This window comes from Benincasa hispida, chromosome 3 (assembly GCF_009727055.1).
Source record: "Benincasa hispida cultivar B227 chromosome 3, ASM972705v1, whole genome shotgun sequence".
NCBI lineage: Eukaryota > Viridiplantae > Streptophyta > Magnoliopsida > Cucurbitales > Cucurbitaceae > Benincasa > Benincasa hispida.
Genome location: NC_052351.1, coordinates 37781265 through 37789363, shown reverse-complemented (window position 1 = coordinate 37789363; position 8099 = coordinate 37781265).

Below are 8099 nucleotides of genomic sequence, written 5' to 3'. Positions count from 1 at the left end.
TTTACGATAAAAAAAATTAATAAATATGAACGAGTAATAATATCCTGTCTCCATTATCCATCAATGAGTTTCTTTTGTCACTATTATATCTTCAAAATATTTGGATATCTACCACTTCAACCCCATTTATAATTCTTTTGTTTATGAAAATTGTGCTTGCTTTATCATTTACGTTACAATAATTTTCATCTTTTTTAAATTAACATTTATATTTTTAGTTAAAAGTTTTACTTTTATTATTTGATTTTTTAGTTTTCAAAATATTGACATGAATTATAAAAATATAATTAAAAATTACATAACAAAAGAAAAAAATACGTAGATCAAAATAGTGTTTATAATGTTAATTTAAGTGGGAAAAACCAAATGGTTTATTGTTTCTTTCCTAGTCTTTTTCTCTTAAATATATATATATTATTTTTCTTTAGATAATACTTCAAAAATATTTCACAAATAGAAAAAAAAATGTCAAACTATTTATAAAAATAGAAAAAAAAAACACTGATAGATATCAATAGACTTTTATCGGTCTCTATTAAATAGGATTAAAATTTTACTATTTTGTATACATAGTTTTCCTTATTTTTCTATTTTTGAAAATCACCTAATGACCACTTCTTTTTAAATTTTAAAATTGAAAATTGCCTATATCCTTCAAATTAATAAAAATTAGTTTAGGAAGAAGATAACTAATATTTCATTTTTTTTTATAAATTGACCCTCCTTTATATATTCCCATTTCCATGCATGTTCATAGAGACATTGTTATTTCAAACAAGATTACTCTTTATCAAAATCAATTCATCATTAATATTTTTTCAATATAACAAAAGAAAAAAAAACCACTGCATTTATAGATATAATCTTATGGTTGAAATTAAAGAAAATAATTAAGATGAAAGTTAAAGAAGAATGGCATTGCATGAGCTGACAAGGAAAGATGTCAAAGGGCAATGAAGGAAACTTAATATTTTAGGTTTTAATTTAGAAGTTGATGGCAGATTCTTATCAATGTCATGAAGTTAATAAGGTGAAGTTGATGCAGAGATAGGCTTAAATATGGATAATTAATAATTTTATTTCCCTCATTTATTTTTTTCCCTTTCCAAATTTATTTGTGTAAACATCAAATTATCACTCCTAAGCATGGTTTAATGGTTAAAACATTACTAATCTTCTTCTTTATAAGATAATGCATGAAGCTCGGGTGCACTTATAAGACAAGAACCCGTATCGATGTGGTACTTAATCCAATACTTTCATTGAATGCTTAAATTAGTATTGAATTAGAGTATGGCATGGAGTTCGATATATAGTATTGATTGTGAACCATACTTTTAACGACGAGAGAGTTTTTCTATTTGTATATTTTTTAAAATTTGATATACATTTATAGGTATTTTAAGGGGTTGTTGCTTGTGGAGTTGAATGGATTCACGCATCAACAATATTAAATGAATAAACAAGATTGTGTTTGCTTTAGTAAATTATACGAAGAAATGATGTATTTGATTTTTGAGTTTTATGACTAGTTTCCCGTTTGATTTCTAGATTTCTAGATTCTAATTTTTTACTCATGAGTTTTAAGTCACCACAAGAATTTTTACTTTGTTTAATTTCTATTTGGCCTCTAGATTTCTAAATGTTATATTATTTTTATTCTAGAATTTTGAGTTTTATTTCAATTTAATGATCTTCGGGACTTCAAAATGTGCACCTTGAAGCTTGATTTTTACTAAACACTCACTTCTTAATTGTCTTGGGTGTAAAAGTCTATTAATGATTTTTCACTAATTTTTCATTACTTTTTAAATTAATTAAAAATATTTCACATCATGATTATTTTTAATTAATTAATCTCAAGTACCGAAGTGGGCATGAGAAAAATTTAGGGGATGAAAATATAAAATATTGAAACTTAAGAAACAAAGGAAAACTAAACTCAAAATTCAAGAACATAGATGTAACATATTAAACCTTAGAAACTACATAAAAATTAAATTCAAAATTCAATTAGGAGAAATATAGTATCTTAAATTGTACATACTAAATAGAAATAAATACAAAAACTAAAGCCCGTTTAGCAATCATTTGGTTTTTTGTTTTTATTTTTTAAAATTAATCGTATCTCATCAACATTTCTTACAATGATTTGCATATTTCTTAAAGTACAATGGTTGAATTCTTATCCAAATTCCAAAAACAAAAACAACTTTTACAAAGCTACTTTTTTTAGTTTTCAAATTTGGCTTAGTTTTTTAAACCATTGGTGAAAAATAGATACCAAAGGAAGAAATTTGGAAGTAGAAATAGTGTCCAAAGGCATACTTTTCAAAAACAAAATGATTACCAAATGAAATTTAAGGACTCGTTTTTCCTCCTAAATTATAAAATGTTGAGGAATTATAATAAAACCAATCAATAATTGTTGAAGATAACACTACAAGAAAACACCCCTTTCCCGATGCTTGAAATCATCGAAAAATGTTAAAAAAAATGCGTCGGAAAATCCACTCCCGATAACAAACTAGTCGTAGGGAGTTTGGTCGGGATATACCTGTCGGGAGAACATCTCTTAACGCGGAAACATATACCGTCAGGAGTTATTGGAACTCCTGATGCTTCATATACAGTATCGGTAGTTTAGAACTCCCAATGCATGTATAGGTATCGTCGGAAGATAGTCATTTTTTAAAAATAAAAAAAAAAAATAATAATAATTTTTTTTTTTTCACTTTGATCTAAATAACTTAAAATGTATAACATTATTAAGCAAATAAAAGATATTGTTGAATTCATTTCTGTCTTTTGTCCCGTAAAGTAACTTCACAAGACAAACTTCACGAGACTTAGGTTGTAATGTGAAACTGAAGACAAACTTTGTCTCGTGAAGTTACTTCACGAGACAAAAGATAGAAATGAACTCAACTTCATTTTTGTCTTTTGTCTCGTGAAGTAACTTCACAAGGAAAATTTATAACTTTACGAGACAAACAACTACTTTTCAACATAAAAAAATTATAAGACTACTTTTCAACATACAAAATTAATCCGCAATTACCAAGAAAGATACTAATCTCAACCCACTCGACACAACATTCAAACTTTAATATTAAATTCCACAAACACATACAAAAACTCCACAAAACACATATTAAGTATCTGTTGGTGCAAATGATATTGAATATAATAGTGAAAGCAGATGACTTCATAATGCAAGCTATCCTTTGACATAAGCTTCTCAAGTTGTGAAAGAACAATAGGTAATGTACTTAGAATATACGATAAGATAAATTTAATTCTTCGGGAGGCTATATATAATAAAAAACAAAAATTAATCTTAAGAAATTCAAACTCCAATTTCAAACAAAAAGAAAGGATAGAGATCATCACTTTTTATCATTTCCTTTGAAAATTGAGAGTAACGACCCCATTAGATGTGATCTGATGTTTCGAAGAAGTCTCGCAAAAAACGGAACGTGCATAGGGTTTAAACCATTCCTTTAAGCAATTCACATAGGAATGAGAACAGTATCATAAACTGTTGGCAGAATATACTAATAAATTAGGACTCTGATTGGAAGTCAAATATTCACATAATATTTATCAATATCAAAATATTCATTAATATAGGAGGAAGTATCAAAACTATGCAAAGCTTCAATTTCACCACTACTAAGTAAAATTTTAAGGAGAGAAGCAAACTTCAAACCTCATTTTCAGAAAGATATTTCTGAAAGGAACTGGAATTCAGTATTGAATCTTTCTCTCGAACAAAAAATTTATATGCAAGTGTAAGTTTAGCAGTCATAGTAGGCTCATGAAAAAATAAATAGTTTTAAACAAAGCAATAAAACCTTGAAAATTATTATAAAAAAAAAATAAAAAAGAAAAGAAAAAGAGGAGAATAAACCTACAAAACGGATGACGGACGAAAGGAGGCAGACGACGATCGAACGGACGTCCAACAACCTCGATTTGGGGTTTTCACATGTTTGATTTGCTGGGGTTTGAAGAAAAAGAAGAAGAAGAAGAAAGACAGATCTAAAATCTACTTGATTTGGGAGTTTTATAACAGAACTCCTAACGGGCTATGGTGCCTGTTGGGAGTTCCCACAAAACTCCTGACGATTTATTGAACTCGTCAGGAGCTTGGCCAAATTTGATAAACCCTCACACCCAACTCCTGACGAATTTTTTATTCATCAGGAGTTCTTTTATATCTCCCGATGGTCATGGGAGGCATCAGGTGATCCTTCGGGGAGAATGGTCCTTTATTCTCATCTCTCGACACTTGCTTTTGCCATTGGGAGTTCTTACCAACTCTCAACACCATATATACAACATCCGGAGTTATCGAGCATTTTCAATGTCACCCTTACGTAGTTGGGAGAGATCCTCTCTCTCGATGGCCGTTTTAGGCATTGGAAGGGTCCCTTTTTTTTGTAGTGTAAAAGTGCTTCTATAATAGAGATCCACCGTATCAATTTTTACTTTCATTTTTACCCTTTTGTTAAAATAATTTTTTTACTTCCTTGAATATATCGATTATTCGGTTAATAAAGAAAATCAACTTATTGATTTTTTTTTTATTTTATTTGGGAAATCACCTTTTTAGTCCCCAAGTTTTGAAGAATAGGCGTGCTTGATCCCTTAATTTTTAAAACATATTATTTAGTCTATGGCTTTTTAGAATAGATGCATTTAGTTCCTAAGTTTTGAAAGTGTACCTTTTTTTAGTCCCCAAAATTTTAAGGATAGGTTTAAAAGGTCTATGAACTATTTTTAATTTTAACTTTATAGAATTATATGAAATTTTGAATTACAAAAATATGTCTAAAATTAATTTTAGAATGAAGAGATAATCTTAAAAAAATAATTTTTATTTAAACTAATAGTAAAAAATTAATGCATGAACCTTTTAAACCCTTAAAAACACAAGGATCAAAAATGTGTATTTTGAAAACTTAGGGACTAAATGAACTTATTCTAAAAAAATTCGAGGACCAAGAAGGTATGTTTTGAAAACTAATGGACCAAAACGTACATATTCTTTAAAATTTGAGGACTAAAAAGGTAATTTCTCCTTTTTTTAATAGAATAAAATTTTATTTTAATTGAATAGTGAAAATGAAAAACACCTATCAAATGAAATTACTTTATGAATCCTTTCGGTTTTTTTTATGTCTACATTGGTCACATCTAGTCACCTACAAAACAATACAAATGTTGTTGCTTGATAAATATTAGACTATAGTACAAAATAATGTGATACATATACACATATATATTAGTAAAAAAGTTTTCAATGCTAAAAAATATTGTTATATAATAATATCGAGGATATATTATTACATAATATAACCATTGTTCTTTCTCTTGATGCATGAGGCAGTATACATTCTATTCTTGCCTAATAATTTGGTCTTGGATTCATGATAAATTAGGAGATGACCAAAGTTGGATTAGGTTAATTAAGATTATGATTGATATATAGTATTTTACGAGCAATTGATGTCACCTTATTTTTCTTTGAAATATGTAGGAAGCATTTATGCAAATGGTTGAGTGTTCTCCTAGTCTAAGATACAATATTTTTAACCTATTGCGTGTTGGATACGTCTAACGATTTTATTTGCTTCTAATACATAATTTCAGTAGAAAATTTATGTTGATTGATACCCAATCCCTTATATTAATATTCTTATCATAAACTTAATGTAAGTTGTCCAAAATCATGCAATTTGATGAAGCTTCCTTTTTTTTTTTCCTCTCTCTCTCTCGTTGGCTCTCAACAACACAAACTAATTAAGTTGGCTTACATTCATTCTCATTCATTAGTAACACATGCATATTGCATATAAAAGTCCCAAAAACTTTAGTACGTCAAAACCAAAAATTAAGAGTTAAGTAAAATCAAGATTATTTTCAAACTAACTTATTTATAAATATAGTAAAATGTCACCGTCTATCAATAAATCAATGATAGATATGGATAGATATTTATCAATATCGTTTGTCTATTACTAATAAACATTAACATTTTGCTGCATTTGAAAGTATTTCAAACAATCTATATACGTTTTTCGTGGCGGAAAGAAATTGAAGTTCTCTCCATCTCTATAAAGGAAAAAGGTCCAGAACTGATATTATTGCAAACCTATTGCCAAAATTTCCAATAAAATTAATTAATTAATTAATTAAATGAATTCAATTTATTTTTGTTTTATTAAAAGGAAAAATTATGAATTTTCTGAATAAAGTAAAGTAACATTTAACAAGTTGCCCTTCCCTATGCACTTGATTTAGTGCTACAAATTAATTTTCGCGTGTACCGTTGTGTTTAAATATTTTTGGGTGCGGTTGAAGGGGTTTTTAATTCTAGTTTAGCTGTTACCGTTGATTTATATGGATACATAATTAATTATTTTTGGTGTTTTCAATTTAATTCTTAACTGAGTTTTTACCTTTTCTCTCTCTCTCTCTCTTTTTTTCTTTTTCTTTTTTTTTTTTTGTAAAATTACAATTCTATCCCTTAACAAAATTGACTATTTGTCCCTCTATTAGAGGTGTTCCAGAAATGTCTGCGCTAGTCCGTGAACCGCCAACCATCACACTATAAAAATAGGATAAGTTATTGGACGACCGGGAAATAGCACTGAACAAGCAAGGACTAAAAATTTCTTTTACCCACCAACAGTTTCGCTTATTAGAAAGAATAAGTGCTTCGAAAGTCTCATCGCCAAAAGTTCCAGCCCTATTCCTTCAATTACAGTCAGTCTCGCTACCTCTTTAGTTGCCCTTTTGGCCCCGGCCGAGATTGAAAGCCTTTCGCTCGACCACCAATATCTTACACTGATATATATATGAGATGAGAGGATCAAATTTCAGACTTTAAGGTTAATAATACAAGTTCATGACAATTAAGTTATGCTAATATTGGCATTTTTACTATAATTTTAGGCTCTATTCAGGAGTGCTTACATTGTTTGGTAAAATGAACCATTTATTGATCTATCAGAATCACTCTTTAATTTTAACTAACATGTAAAAAGTTGATAGATACTCATTTTTAATTTTAGCTTCCCAAAAATTTGCTAAATTCTTAACAATTTAAATAAATATGTTATAATAATATACTTTCATATTCATATATTTTATCATCTATATTTCAAATTTTATCAACTAATTTTGATTAAATAAAATTAGTTGAAATTTATATCCTATACCATTTTAAATAAATTATAAATTAATTATTCATTCAAAAATAATTGAAATAATAAAATTAGTTTGGTTCATATAACAAATTCACACTAATTTAGTATTGATTTACCAAACATCGTAAGTAATTTTTTCTAATTTAAAATTAAAATTTATCACTCTATTTTACTTATTTTCACAGCTGATTCTTCTAAAAAAAAATTGCTAAAGATGGTCATTCAAATTGAAAAAACCGAACCATTTTTTAAAAAATGAATCAAAACGAAAATTCAATGAAATCGAAGAAGCCGGTCCAGTCTCATTTAAAGTTTTGAAACCGAATTAATTCAGTTCAATTTGGTTTTAATTTTGAAAATTGAATTTGAAACTGAACCAAACCGTTTTAAACGAATATATATTTCAAAAAAAGAGTAAAATCAAATTTAAAACTGGACTGAACCCAACCACTTTTTAATTTAAAAAAAGTATATACACATTTTAAAAAAACTACCAAAACCGAATTTTAAATTGAACTGAATCGTATATATGCAGTTTGATTCGGTTCAGTTTGAAGTAATAAATCAGCCTTGGGTAGTAAAAAAAAGTGAGATGCTGACGATTCGATTCAGTTTCACATATAAAAATTTTAACATTTTTTGTTCGGTTCGATTTGGCTACCAATCCGTTTCTACCCCTAAAAGTTACCAAGAATTATTTTATAAGTTACAACAATCTCAAACGGAGCTTTAATTTGGTTTCTAACTTTATTACCATATGATTTGTATATTTTTAGTACATCATATTATATTCTTATACTTTGATTATATTATAGTGTTGATGTAATATTAAATTTTACTTTCATCCATATCAACCTACATTTTTGGGTTAATACCGATGAT